This window comes from Lontra canadensis, unplaced genomic scaffold (assembly GCF_010015895.1).
Source record: "Lontra canadensis isolate GAN:19392208 unplaced genomic scaffold, GSC_riverotter_1.0 scaffold4, whole genome shotgun sequence".
NCBI classification, from domain to species: domain Eukaryota; kingdom Metazoa; phylum Chordata; class Mammalia; order Carnivora; family Mustelidae; genus Lontra; species Lontra canadensis.
In genome coordinates this window covers 7624504-7638623 of record NW_022630998.1, presented here as the reverse complement: position 1 = coordinate 7638623, position 14120 = coordinate 7624504, and the positions used below count along the sequence as shown (strand labels likewise).

The window sequence follows — 14120 nt, the reverse complement described above, 5'->3', positions numbered from 1 at the left end:
TAGAAATGTTTTTTAATTTTTATTGTGACTTTGTTTTTGATTAATGCAGTATTTAGAAAGGTCTTGCTTAACTTTCAAACATCTGGAGCTTTCTGGTTATTTTTCTGTTACTGAATCGTAATTAATTTCTCAATGATCAGAAAACATACACTATGTAATGTCAATCTGAAATGTGATAATTCTTTAAGAATTACTTTGTCAAATGTCAGATGTGCACTTAAAAAAAAAGTATGGTCTTCAGTTGTTGGATATGATGTTCTATCAATGTCAATTATGTCAAAGTGATTATTCAATTGTATTCCTTTACTGATATTTTTTGTAACTGTTCTATCAGTGACTTTACATGTATATTCAAAATCTCAGCTATGAATACATATACATCTTTCCTGTTATTTATGCTAACTTCTACATTCAAAAGCTGTATAATTAGGTGAACACACAGTTAGAATTATTATGTCTTCTTAATGAATTGACCCACTTATAATATATTCCTCAATTTCTTATAATACATCTTGCCCTCTATCTATTTTGTACAGGATTAATACAGCCACATCAGCTTTCCTTTGGTGTTTGCAGATAATACTCAATTTTTTTTACTTTCATCTTATTTGTACTTTTGCATTTAAAGTGTTTTTTATAAGCATAATATAAGTGGGTCTTATTTATAAGGCCTAACAATAGATGTATTGTCAGTGAAGTGCACAGTCCATGTACATTTAATATAATTATCAGTATAGTTGAGTTTAAGTATCATCTTTCTCATTTGTTTTTTGTTCCTTTATCCTTCCTTTCTTGACTTTGGTACTGGTCAAAAAAAAAAAATTTTTTTTTGGTAACTATTCCATTTTACTTCACCTATTAGCTTGTTTTATGTACCTTTTGGTACCAATCTTTAAATGGTTCCCCTTGAAATTACAAAATGCATCCTTCCTATATGTTGAATGTTATTTCCTAGAGGATCAGGATAATTTACCTTCCCTAAAGAGTGTTTTACGTTTTCTCATCTCAGGTAATTATACTGCAAGTAAAGACAAAGTATGGGTTGAATTAGAGTACAAAATCCCTGAGAACTGCAGAAACACAGAAAGTTGGCACCCACTCAAAGGCCCTTATCCAGGGATGCTGAAAAAATTGGGAACCAGGCTGGAGACTAAGGAGGTATCTTTCAGAAGGGAAGGAAGATACTGCCTTCCAACAAAGAAAAGAATAAAGTCCTACCTGGGCCTTTCACTCATATGGGGGAAAAAACCTTACACTAGTGACAGAAGGACACCAATCACTGTTCTCCATTGTGGTTAGGGGATAAGTAAAAGAAAAAAAAAAATGCTTCTGGAATAGAGCTAGGAAACAGATCAAGGATTTCAAGAGATGGAAATGCAACTGCAAGAAATAAAAGACATATTAATAGTGATACTCCCCCCAAAAAAGCATTTTATGGGCTCATCAAATGACCAGGGGGGAGGAAGTACAAATGTACTTCAAGAGGGGTTATGAAAAATTACCCAAACTGAAATACAAAGTAATTAAAAAAAAAAAGAAAAAGTGTGGGGAAGACACAAACAGAGCCTCCAAGAATTGTAGGACTTTATCAAAAACTACCAGCTATGCAATGGAATTCTCACAAGAAGAGAGAGTAAGTGGTGCAGAAGAATTAATTAGAAGAGAAAATCTAGAGAAATTTCCAAATATGATTTAAGAGATCATACCTTAAATCTAAGAAAATCTCAGCAACCACTCACAAAAAGCCCTACAAAAAGAAAACATGCACATTTCAATATAAATCATTTTCAACCTGCAATAAAAACCCAACAATAAAGGAAACATTTTGATGCAGAGGAATGAAGAATTACAACGGACTTCTCATCAGAAACTATGCAATCAAGAAAAGATTATATACAGCATCTTTAATGTAAGAAACACTGTGAACAAAGAATTCTATACCTAGCAAAGTACTCTGCAAAAAAAAAAAAAAAAGAGTACATTTTAGCCAACCCAAACGATGTTGTTACCAACAGACCGAAACTACAGAAAGAGTAGAAAACAGACATTTGATTCTACAAAGAAATGCAGAACTCTAAATTATCTGCACTTAATGTGAAGATAAATGTAAAACATATTTTTGCCTTACTTTTTAATTATTTCAAAACAGAAGTGTGTGAAGTAGCACTCACTGATCGAACTTTCTGAGATGATGGAAACATTCTTAGGTGGTTCAATCTGAAAGCTAAAACCTACAAGTGGCTACTAAGCACTTACAAAATGGCTAGTACACAGAGAAAATTAATTTAAACTTAATATTAACTATTCTAAATTCAAATTAAATAGTCACACTGGCTAGTGACATGATGTGACAAAGCAGGTCTAAAGCAATCATAGTAGCAAGGTATTACGAGCTTATGGCACATGAAAAATAAAATATATGACAATAATAATGCAAAAAATAGTTAAGAAGAAATTGACAATATACTGCTGAGGAGCTCTAAGATATATAAGAAGTTGTATAACATTGCCTGAATATAGAGTGGAATTGTATAATATAAATCATAGAGAAACCAGAATAAAACTTTTAAAGAGGCAAAATAAGTATAAGTAGCAAGCTAATAATGAAGATAAAAGTATAGAACATTCAGCAGATAGATTAACTAAAAAACAACTACTAAGATGGTAGATTTATACCTAATCACATTAATAATTACATTAAATATAAACAACCTAATTAAAAAGCCAGACAGGTCAGGATGGATCAAAAAAAAGTTGGTTATCAAAACCAAAACTACTTTAAATATAAAGGCAAAGATGTAAAGTAAAAGGATTTATCATGCAAACACTAACCAAAAGATAGACTGGTGATATCAAATAACATCAGATAAAACAGACTGTAGAAGAAGGAATACGGTAAGAAATAAGAAGGCATATTATATAAAGGGGTCGATTTACTAAGAAAACATAAGAATCCTAAATATATATGCAAGTAACAAAAGTGGTTCAAAATTCATGAAGCAAAAATTGTTAGAAAAGGAAAAATAGACAAATCCACAATTATACTTGGAGACTTCAACTCTTCTTGCAATGATCAACAAAACAAGTAGACAAAACCTCAGTAAGGAAACATAAAACCTAATAAGGACTATCAGTCAACTTGACCTGACAATTATAGAATACTTAATGTAAAATATATAATATGCAATACAGAACTTATAGAATACTCCACTCAAAAGCAGCAAAATGCACATTATTTTGAAATACATATGTAACATTACAAACATTTACATATTCTGGGCCATAAAACAAACTTCAAAGAACTTAAGGAAATTATACAAAGTATGTTATCTGCCTCAAAAAAATTAAAGAAATCAATTACAAAAAGATTTAAGCAAAAATCACTAAGTATTTGGAAATTAAACAATACACTTCCAAACAATCATGGGTCAAAGTGAAAGTCACATAAGAGTTTAGAAAATACTGGGGCACCTGGATGGCTCAGTCAGTTAAGCATCTGCCTTCAGCTCACATCATGATCCTGGGGTCCTGGGATCCAGCCCTGTATCAGGCTTCCTGCTCCACGGTGAGCCTGCTTCTCCCTCTCCCTCTATCTGCTGCTCCCCCTACTTGTGCTCTCTCTCTGTGTCAAATAAATAAATAAAATCTTTTTTTTTAAATAAATAAAATCTTAAAAAAAAAAACAACTTAGAAAATACCAACCTAAGAAAATTTGTGTGGCTATCTAAAGCACTGTTAGAAGTAAAAGAAGGTCTCAAATCAATGGTCCAAGCTTATACCTTACAGAATTCTAATAGAATGGATTTAAACCCAAAAGCATACAAAAATAAATAGTAAAGACCATAAATCAATGAAACTGAAAAGTTGTTTTTCTTTTAATGCAATAAAACAAAAAACTGGATCTTTGGAAAAATTAGTAAAATTGATAAACCTCGCCACAAACTAATAAAGACAAGAGAGGACACATTGCCAACATAAAGAATAAATGAAAAGACATCACTACAGTAACTACAGACACTAAAAGGATAATAAAGAAACAACTCTATGGAGATGAATAGATGAAAGACAAACTCCTTCAAAGACAAAGACCACTAACACTCACATAGTGAATAAAAGTGATTCACGTAGTCAAAAACCAAAAGCTTTCAAGCAGATAACCCTAATCATCTTAAAACTATTTAAGTAATTAAATTAATACTTTAAAACCTTTCAAAAAGAAAACTCTGGGCCCAGATGGGTTAGCTTGCAAACTCTAACAAAGATTTATGAAACAAATACCACTCATCCGAAATTTTTCAGAAAATGTTAAGAAACACTTTAAAACTCTGTTAAGACCAGCATGATCCTAATACAAAAAAAAAAAAAAAATCACATGAAAAAGCAACCTTCCTGAACATAAATACAAAAAGTACTCAACAAACTGAGCAAATCAAATCCACAAATTTATGAATATGATAATACATTATGGCCATATGAGGTTTATCTAAAGAATGCAAAGTTGATTTAACATCTGAAAATAAAGCAATGTAATCTAACTTATTAATAGACCAAAGAAGATAAGTCATATGATCATCTCCATAAATATGGTAAAATTCCATGTCCACGTCATAAAAATTCCCAACATTAAGGAACGGAATGAGAACATCTTTAACTTGATAAAAGGCCTAGTATACTTAACATGGTAATATATACAAAATAATACTTAATATATAATAATAACTTGATGAAAGGCCCTAATATATTTAATCATGAAAGACTGAAACCACTAAGTCACTTCTAAAGAATTTTATGGAAAAGCAAAGAAACTAGAATAGCAGGAATGATTTTGAAAAACAGTAAGTCAGTTAGAGAAAGACAAATACCACATGATCTCACTCCTATGTGGAATTTAAGAAATAAAACAAACAAGCAAAGGGACCAAAAAAAAGAGAGAGCAAACCAAGAAACACTCTTAAATACAGACAACAAACTGATGGCCACCAGAAGAGAGGTGGGGAGGGGATGGGTTAAATAGGTGATGGGGATTAAGGAGTGCACTTGTGATGAACACCAGTGACGTATGTAAGCGTCAAATCATAGTACTGTATACCTGAAACTAATTATTACACCATATGTTAACTAACTAGAATTCAAATAAAAACTTCAAAACAACAAAAAAAGTAAATACTCAAAAAAAAAAAAAAAGCAAAGTTCAAGGACTTGCGCTACCTGATTTCAAGACTTACTATAAAGCAACAACATAATCATGACAATGTGGTATTGACAAAATGATATGTGGAAAGATCAAGGGGTTAGTCCATAAATAGACTCATTTGTATTTGGTCAACTGATTTTTGACTAAGTTGATTCAATAAGGAAAGAGAAGTGTTCTTAACAAATGGTGCTAGAACTGAGAAAATGAGCCTTAACTCTTCTTACACCATATACAAAAATTAACCCAAAATGCATAATACACCTTGTCATAAAAGCTAAAACTATAAAGCCTGTAGAAGAAAACATTAAGAGGAGAGCTGCATAACTTTGCATTGACCAAACTTAGAACACAGACACAAACCATAAAAGGAGGGCTGATGAACTGAATTTTTTTCAAGATTTATTTTATTTGAGAGAGAGAGAGAAAGAGGAGCCCACGTTGTAGGGCGAGAGGAAGAGGGAGAGAGAGAATCTCCAGCAGACTTTCAGCTGAGTGTAGAGCCTGTGAGGGGCTGGATCACATGACCATTAGGTATCAACCTGAACTGAAACTCAAGAACTGGATGCTTATGGACTATGCCACCCAGGTGCCCCTGAATTTAATAAAAATTAAAAGATCCTCTAATCTGAAAAGTTAGGAAACACAAAAAGGTAAGCCTCAGACTGCATTGTGTACATACAAGTCTGCGTAGGTCAAAGGACTTACACAAAAATATATAAAGAATTCCTAGAACTCAATGAAACAAACAACTTAATGTTTAAAAATGGGCAAGAGATTTGAACAGATACTTCACAAAGGAAGACATACAAATGACCAAGAGCAAATTTTTAGTGTCATTAATCATCAGATAAATGCAAATTAAAATTACAGTGTGATACTACTACATACTCACTAGAAGGGCTAAAATTAAAAAGACTGTTCCAAAATGGAAACAGTCTACATATCTATAAATAGGGTGAAATGGTCAACAAATTGCACTAAATCAACACCATAGACTACTATTCAAAATTAAAAACTTATGAATCAGTTAAACACACAAAAGCATGTATGATTCTCAAAAACATCATGTTGAGAGAAAAAAGCTAAATGCATAAGAGTACATATCATGTAATTCCATGTACATAAAATTCTAGAACAAATGAAACCAAATTATAGTGAGAGAGAGAGGACAATGATTTCATGGGGCTGAAGATATGTCACTTACTGTACATGGCAAAGGGAACTTTTGGGAATGACAGATATTCTTGACTGTGGTAATGAAAACATTCTACTCTTGAATGTGGTGGTCGTAACAGGGATGTATGTATCTGTCAAAAGATACTGAACTGTGTATTTTAAAAACACATTTTATTGTATCTAAATTATCCTCTATAAAGTTGAGTCTTTAAAATGGAGCTCTTTGGGAAAATATTAACCAGGGAATATTGGTGATGCCCTTATATAACCACTAAAAAGTCAAAAACATCAATAAAATTCAACATCCACTGATAGTTTTTAAAAATGTCATCAGAAATAAAAAAGAACAAAAATCATTTTGGAAAGCCAAGAACAGAAAGTATTTTAGTATTCTCCATTTACCAGAAAGTTTCAGAAAACATCATACCTGATGCTAAAACATCAGAAGCATTCTCTCAAAGTCAGACACAACACATTTTTAGCTATCACTGCTATTCTTCAAAATTATATAGGAAGTATACTAGCCAAAGCAATGAGGAAAACACTTAAGCTATAAAATATGAAAAGTAAACCAGAAAGCTGTGAATACTTTCAGATAATTATCAGCTCAAGTGATCAGATACATGATAAACAAAAAAATCCAAAAGTTTTCCTATAACCAGAAAGAGAGTGAGAGAAAATGTCACTAAGTTTCCATCCACTAGAGGAAATCAAAAGATAGCTAGGAATACTAGGAAGGAATGCCACACATATGGGGGGGGGGGAGAGGAGCAAGCTATAAAACTCTACCAAATAATATAAAGCAAGATGTGAATAAAAGCGAAAGGCATACCATATATGCATACAGCAATGAGGGGAGAGACTCAGTATCATACAGGTCAGTTCGCCCCGAATTAATCTAAAATTTCAATGTAACATCACTCAAAAAAACCAAAGGATTTTTTTTTTTTAACTTCTAAGTTGAGTCTAAAGTTTATCTGGAGAATGTATAAGAAACAGTCAAGTATAATTCTGAAAAGAGGGAGAAATGGTTATCAAAATTTAAAATATGCATAACATTTAACCCAGCAATTCCATTTGCAGGAATCCATGCTCCAGAAATAATCAGAGGAAGTTTTCCTAACAGTCGACTTTTAAAATAAAGGTAGGACTACAAGGGGGAAGTGAGAGCTGCAGTTTTCACCTTACATTCCTCCAATTTTCTTAAAAATTTTTTAAGATTTAAAGTTTGTAATTAAAACTAATCAAATTTAATGTTGACTTCAAATAAAGCATTATTCGTGATAGCAAAAAGAAACTAATTAAATGTCTTTCAATAGGTTAAATAATTACAGCTCTCATTCAAACTAATGAAATCCTATTTAACCTTTATAGAGTATCAGAGAAACCTATACATAATAAAGATGTGCAAGACATAGAAACAAGAGAAAGAAACAAGTGATATACCAATGTGTTTGGTATTCCTCCGCGCTCCCTCCCCCACAAAATCCAACTTCATATTTGTGCTTAAAAACGCATTTATAAAGATGCACAGTAAATGGTTAACTTTAGACACTGAATTAAGACTGGAGGATGAGAAATGTTCACATTTTACCTAATAGTCCTTTTTCTATATTGTTCAATTTTACATCACGCCTGCACGTCTGTGGTTAATTTTCAAAACTTAAACTTACTTCATATAAAAATGACATGAATTCTAGGAGACAAAAAACTCTCAAAAAAAAAAAAACAGTTAAAACGTTTATTTGTTATCTTCGTATTTATTTACATACTCTTCAAATGATCTATAGTGTTCAGCACAGGTGACTGCCATTTTAAGGAAATTTAACTGACCAAATAGGTCATGATAAAAATAAGAATACAGTAAGCCCTTTTTTTTTTTTAATCGTAAACTTCACAGAACCACCAGACTCAAAGCAGCGTCCATCCATACGCAAAAATTTTTTATGCCTGGAGAGGGAAATCTCCTAAATAGATTATTCCTCCTCCTTGCAAAAAGGGTATTTACCGCCTCCCTTTTTTTTTTTTTTTTGCAACTTGGTCTGGGCGACTTTAAACTCACCATTTTGAATATGCGCAAAATGTTTAACAGGCAGTAATCTGAGGGAGGCCGAAACTGAAGGCAGATGTACTAGAGTGCTCTGACCTGACATCGCTAACTGGCACCAGCATTGATGGAATGGTGCTAATATCGGGAGAACGACTGCTATGGTTTGAACTGGGTGTCCGCGTGCCCGAGGTTCGGTGACAATCGGAAAAAATGCAAATACGGCCAAGAGAGCGGCCGCAGCGGAAGGTTTCTCGGGGGACGGGGGCTGCAGGCCTGTGGCGTAAGACGGCTCAGCTCTATGCGGGATGACTGGAAATGGGCTGAGAAGGCGGCTGTGAGGCTTTGGTGGGGGCACACTCATACAGCCGCCAGTGTCGGGAGAAAGGCAGCGGGGTCCTTGGCCACGGCACCAAGGACAGCAGAAGAGGCAGCGGGGAACAGCGGCCGGTGGAGACCCCCAGATCAATCGATGCCATTCGTTGGGGTGTGCGGGCCCAGCGGCCACGGACTCGAGCGCTGCCTCAGGTCCGGGTTGGACCGGGCCCAGGACGCGAAGAAGGCCTCTCACAGCCATCAACCCCACCCACCATGGCCGGCGCAGCGGGCAGGGACAGGCCCTGCTCCTTCTCGAGGAGAGAAATTAAGAAATGGAGGGGCGGGGGGAGGCAGCAATTTCCTCGCTCCGACCCTCACATTCCTGACATCAGAACAAGCTAAATTAAAAAAAAAAAAAAAATCCCCTCACCGAACCGTGCAGCGGCTCCGGAGCGAGAACAGCGCTCGATCCTCCAGCCGCCACCGCCGCCTTCTTCTCCGCCTCCGACTCCTCCCCCGCCGAACGCGTAGCGACAGGCGGCAGCGGCGGCGGAAGCAGAGGCGGCGGCCGCGGCGCGTCCCGCCCCTAGCGCCGCGGTAGAGGCGAAGGAGGAGGACATTCAAGCCCCGCCCTCGAACAGCACCGACCAATAGACTCAAAGGACCTCTGCGGGAAAAATCCACCTATCCAATCGGAACCCGAGGAGTGGGCTCACGTCAATGGTTGGGACGTGGCAGAAAAAGGGAAATATACTTGGACCGTGTCTACTCTCCGGACCCCTTCTGGCTCAGAAGGATTCCACCGATTGGCCGAAGAGCGGAAGGATGAAGCTACACTCCCCCAACCGAGTCCCCGTCTGGGTCCACCTCCTTTCCCTGCAGCACTGCGACGTTCGGGTAGGGGGCGGAGCATCGTGCTGGGGCTGGGACCGGCGCGGCCTTTTGTGGTTTGCCTGGGAGAAAAGGCGGGGTTTCAGGGAAAGGGAAAGGGGTGTGGAGAACTAAGGAAAAGGCTGGCGCAGCTAGACTTTTTCAGAAATCCCAAAGCAACAACCAAAATGGAGGCATTAAAATCAATCCTAACTGGGCTGGAAACCTGAGTAACAAGGTTGTCTCCTGGCATAAGGTTCAATCCGTTGCAGTTCAGATATGGGTGGGACAAGAAAAAATAGAAGAAGGGCACTTTTCCCCACCCTGACTCTGAACACTATCTAGTGTCTTCTCCCCTCCCACGCTGCAGTAAGACCCTTGCATCCTCATTTCTCATTCTCTTGGCGCGGGGGATGGGAGATGTCTGTGGTTCTTCTCTAGAGCCCTGGCCTGACCAGAACCTTCCAGTTTGCATCTAGAGACTAATCCGCAGTCAAGCCGAGAAGTAACAGCTCCCATCACATGCAACCAAAATAAATACAACCCCTGTAGTCCCTGGACATCTTGCTTAATTTAAATAGGGGTAACAGTTTACTTAATCATGTCAGTGATGCTAAACTGTTTCTTCGTCCCACACATGTCCTTTTTTTTTTTTCCATCCTGAACATGTCTGCTTCTCTGATTACAGTCCTGCTCTCCTCCCACCTTATTCCCCAACCCCCTCAACTCTTTTTCCACTTACACGCCCAGTGCCTAGGATATATTTATCGCGTCCCTCCCCCAAGAATTAAGCGCCCCACTTCTTGTGCTGTCCCTGGCAACTGCAAAATCTGCTAGTGAACTGAGACTTTACTTTTTTTTTTCCTGTAGATTGGAGCAAATTATCCAAAATTTACTATGGGAATTTCAGTTACAAGAATTTGCTATAGACATTTGTGAAATCAAATCTAAGTCTCAGCCCACCCTTGTAGTACATGTTTTACCAAGGAATCGTTTCTCACTTGATGTTTCTCTGCTTTACACATGTTGCTCTAGAAGCTGTGGCTCTTTTCCATCCAAGTCTCTCCCTCTTTGAAAGATAATTCATACTTTAATCACACTTCTCTAATCTCCCTTTGGGATGTTGCGTATTGATTCAATTGGATATACTGACAAATTTGTTAGGGCAGGGTTTCTCAAATTTCAATCTTTTTCATACCATATCTCTGTGTGTATACTACTAACAGTATTACTATGTTCTTTAAATGTATTTTTTCTTTCAATTTCTTTAAGAGGGAAACTTTATAAAAAGACTATGATGGAAAATCTCCATCATCTATCCTAGGTTGAAAGCAATGGTAAGAAAAGTAGACAAAACCATTTCTTCTTCTTTTTTTTTTTTTTAAGATTTTATTTATTTGACAGCACAAGTAGTCAGAGAGGCAGGCAGAGACAGACAGATGAGGAAGCAGGCTCCCCGCTGAGCAGAGAGCCGATGTGGGGCTCCATCCCAGACCTGAGCCAAAGGCAGGGGCTTTAATCCACTGAGCCACCCAGGCGCCCCTGACAAAACCATTTTTAACGTAATAGCTAGAAACAATTGCCTACTAATGTCTCAGCCTAAACTCTGAGCCTGTTAAAAGGGGAGGTTACCAAGCATTAGACACATTAAAGATCAAGCATGCAAATGGTGTTTTTATTGTGATGTAATCAAAGGATAGAAAATTAGAGCTAAAAGAGGAATCACTTTGGGCGCCTGGGTGGCTCAGTGGGTTAAAGCCTCTACCTTCGGCTCAGGTCATGATCCCAGGGTCCTGGGATTGAGCCCCGCATGGGGCTCTCTGCTCAGCAGGGAGCCTGCTTCCCCCTCTCTCTCTGCTTGCCTCTCTGCCTACTTGTGATCTCTCTCTGTCAAATAAACAAATAAAATCTTTAAAAAATAAATAAAATAAAATAGGAATCACTTTCTCACTATGTGAGTCACTTTTTAAAATCCTGCATGCATGCCCCAAGTGAAGTCGTCCAAGGCACCAGAAATGATCTTGTTACTCTTTGGGAAACACTGCTGTGAAGGCCTAAAGCATGTATTCTAGAATCAAACAGACCATATTCTTTATAATAATTCCTGAATTTGTAGCTTTGTGCCTCTGAGCAATCTATTTACCTCTCTGGCCTTGATTTCCAACTTAAATATGGGAAAAGTGATAATGTCTACTCATGAGTCTTTGAGTAGATTAAAAAACCTCATAAAGGTAAAGCATATCATACCTACCATCTTGTAAGTACTAAATACATATTAGCTTATGTATTATTTTATTATGTGTATATAGAGATAATATGTATTATTAGCTTATACATATAATAATTATTGATTCTAGAGTTAAGAAACACTCCCTAAGGCAATGAATGGGTTGAAGGTATGGTGTAAAAGAATGGTTCTTAAAGAGTGATCCCCAGACCAACAGCATCAGCATTGCCTGGGAACTTCTTAAAAATGCATATTCTCAGTTAGGTCCTGAATTGGAAATGCTAAGTGTTGAGCCCAGCAACCTGTAGCTTAGCAAGCCTTCCAGGTGATTCTGATGCACATAAAGTTTGATGACCACAGATAACATAGAAAGAGGACTGATTGGTCAAGGAGCGAGAGGGCCTGAGTTTTAATTATATAGTCTTACAGTGACATCAGCAGAATGGAGACATAAGGACCTCTGAAAATTCTTTCCTCTACTAGAGTAGTGAGAAAAAACCTGGCAAAATTGTCAGAATAAACTTCTTCTGAATGCTGGATATTAACCAAAGGCTTGCAGCAATCCAGGAAGTATTTTTTTTCAAGAAAACAGCTGAATCTTTCAGTAAGAACAGCAAGCTTTTATGATGTTTTGACTTGTTTTAACCCAATCCCTTCAGCTCCAGCTTGGCTGTTGCACTGAAAAACAGTAGCACACAATCGTGGTGAAAACCAGCCACCTGGCAGCCACCGAAGGAGGCTGAATGAGATTGGAGTGCTTTCAAAACCTAATTCTAAGAGAATAGTTTCACCTAACTGGTGGTTCCCTAGAAGATCTCACTTGCAAGGCTGTCTTCATTTGATTTGATTCAGAGCCAAGCCAGTGCAAAAAGCCTTTACTCCAGAAGCACTTGTCAAAAACAATGAATGAGAGGGAATTGATGGACTTTCCAGTCATTTTAGGCAGTGGAAATATTTGGGACAAACAATAGAGTAAACAAAAAGCTTGAAAAGTTGGAGAATGTCTGTAGGGGCTTTGAAAAACTCCAGTGTATTCACAGGAATCTAGAAACCCCCACACACCCAGGGCTGTGTTAACCTGTACATCAGATCAGGAAAAACCCAAGGAGGCCAGAAGCATTTACCATAGGCTGACCTTGAGGCTCTGTAAAAGCCAGAAATGAAGGCTAAGAGAGAGTTGGCAGTGCATGGCTTAGTGTTGATGTCATGTCCCAACACACCCAGACCTTCAGTAAACAGTGGAAGACATAATGGTTCCAGACATTTAAGGAAATCTGTCTAATCATAAGCTGAGCACCAAACTAACCAAGTAGAATCTTTCATGGTCACACACAACAAAGAATGCAGATTTTATGTAGATAGTTCAGAAAAACCCTGAACAAACAAAAAGCAACTATAACAAACAATAACAACAAGAAACCCCAGGGAGGAAGAAGAATCTGATTTCCAGAGTTTCTACATTATGTTTCTTTTAAATGTCTGGTTTTCAACAAAACCAGAAGTTGCTTCTTCAAAAAGATCAACAAAATTGACAAACCTTTAGCTAGACTGAACAAGAAAAAAAGAATACTCAAATTACTAATACACAACTACTAGCCTACAGAAATTTTTAAAAATTATAAGGGAAAACAGGAACATTTGTATGCTTAACAGGTAGAAAACCTTGACAAAAATGGACAAATGTCTAGAAAGATGCAAACCACAAAAACTGACTCAAGAAGAAATAGAAAATCTAACCTTTGCCTTGTCATTTATGAACTGAATGACCTTTATTTAGGTTGGTCATTTAATTGTCTTGAGCCTTATTTTATTCAACTAAAAAACAGATATAATAAAAACTATGCCATATGTTTAAATAAAGTAATAGAGAGGTTATATTAGGTATATATTAAGTATATTAAGAAAATCTAGCCATTGAAACAACTGAAGTCCTTATTAAGATAGAACCTACATGAAATTACTTACATCCAGTAGGATGGGCGGGAAGCTCTGCTTCACATTTAAGGACCCGAGCTCTATCACCTTCAATACAGGCTTTCATTTTAAGCTTGAGTGCCAACATTTACCTAATAGAATAAAGGAAACATGGAGGAAAGAATGTGAAGGATTTCTGAGGTTTTTCATTAGCCTAGCGTGGATATAGCTTAGTTATTAGAGATCATCATCTACTGGCAGGTCACCTTGAACTTATGGAGGCTTGGTTTTAGGCTCTGTTAGACTACTCTACTTTGGTTTTGTCCTTACTATTAGGATATAGACCTTATACCTAGGATGTGGTTCTGACTCTT

The 14120-nt window shown here is 36.9% G+C and overlaps 1 protein-coding gene across 2 annotated transcripts in view; it reads right to left on the bottom strand.

Moving 5' to 3' along the window:
- PJA2 (praja ring finger ubiquitin ligase 2) overlaps window positions 1–9282 on the bottom strand; it is a 75952-nt gene extending 66670 nt beyond the window's left edge. For both annotated transcript variants that reach the window (XM_032845201.1, XM_032845211.1), the window contains exon 1: window positions 9166–9282. The gene's annotated coding sequence lies outside the window, so the exon portion shown is untranslated. The remainder of the gene's footprint in view (window positions 1–9165) is intronic.
- Window positions 9283–14120: the final 4838 nt, after the last annotated feature.